Genomic DNA, 1458 nt, shown 5'->3' on the forward strand with positions numbered 1-1458 from the left:
TAGTTTCCGTTATTATTTGTTTCCGGTTTTTTTGCAAATGGCCGCCAAAAGTACATATAAATTTACCTATATTTTCGCAACCTCTTTTTCGCTTATCGCCAAGTCCCCGGTGGGGGCCCAGGATCGAATCATATATTTCCGGAAACTGCTTGAAATTACCTATCCGGTGCAATTTATTTGATCCACCTAGGTCAAATACTTTAGCCGCTAGAGCGTTTTCAAGGTTACGAAAAACAGTGTGATTTCTTATCAATTTGTTACAAAATTTTGTGAACGCTTCATAATAGCCCCTGGTGGGGCTAGAGGGGAGCTTGAGGGCTTTTCTGAAAGCCCCAGGTGTGAACTAACTCGCAAATTAGTTTTCATCCCCCCCGGCCCCATACCCCCCGAAATGTAGTTACCCCAAAGGTCAAACATGGTCCAAAACGGTACTTACCTTTGTTTTTGTGATAACTCAGCACCTGTTCAATCCTTATCAATGATTTATACCTCTAATTAATCTACAGACGTGCCGCTACATGAATCACATAGTTTCCGTTATTATTTGTTTCCGGTTTTTTTGCAAATGGCCGCCAAAAGTACATATAAATTTACCTATATTTTCGCAACCTCTTTTTCGCTTATCGCCAAGTCCCCGGTGGGGGCCCAGGATCGAATCATATATTTCCGGAAACTGCTTGAAATTACCTATCCGGTGCAATTTATTTGATCCACCTAGGTCAAATACTTTAGCCGCTAGAGCGTTTTCAAGGTTACGAAAAACAGTGTGATTTCTTATCAATTTGTTACAAAATTTTGTGAACGCTTCATAATAGCCCCTGGTGGGGCTAGAGGGGAGCTTGAGGGCTTTTCTGAAAGCCCCAGGTGTGAACTAACTCGCAAATTAGTTTTCATCCCCCCCGGCCCCATACCCCCCGAAATGTAGTTACCCCAAAGGTCAAACATGGTCCAAAACGGTACTTACCTTTGTTTTTGTGATAACTCAGCACCTGTTCAATCCTTATCAATGATTTATACCTCTAATTAATCTACAGACGTGCCGCTACATGAATCACATAGTTTCCGTTATTATTTGTTTCCGGTTTTTTTGCAAATGGCCGCCAAAAGTACATATAAATTTACCTATATTTTCGCAACCTCTTTTTCGCTTATCGCCAAGTCCCCGGTGGGGGCCCAGGATCGAATCATATATTTCCGGAAACTGCTTGAAATTACCTATCCGGTGCAATTTATTTGATCCACCTAGGTCAAATACTTTAGCCGCTAGAGCGTTTTCAAGGTTACGAAAAACAGTGTGATTTCTTATCAATTTGTTACAAAATTTTGTGAACGCTTCATAATAGCCCCTGGTGGGGCTAGAGGGGAGCTTGAGGGCTTTTCTGAAAGCCCCAGGTGTGAACTAACTCGCAAATTAGTTTTCATCCCCCCCGGCCCCATACCCCCCGAAATGTAGTTACC

This window comes from Bactrocera dorsalis, unplaced genomic scaffold (genome assembly GCF_023373825.1).
Source record: "Bactrocera dorsalis isolate Fly_Bdor unplaced genomic scaffold, ASM2337382v1 BdCtg380, whole genome shotgun sequence".
NCBI lineage: Eukaryota > Metazoa > Arthropoda > Insecta > Diptera > Tephritidae > Bactrocera > Bactrocera dorsalis.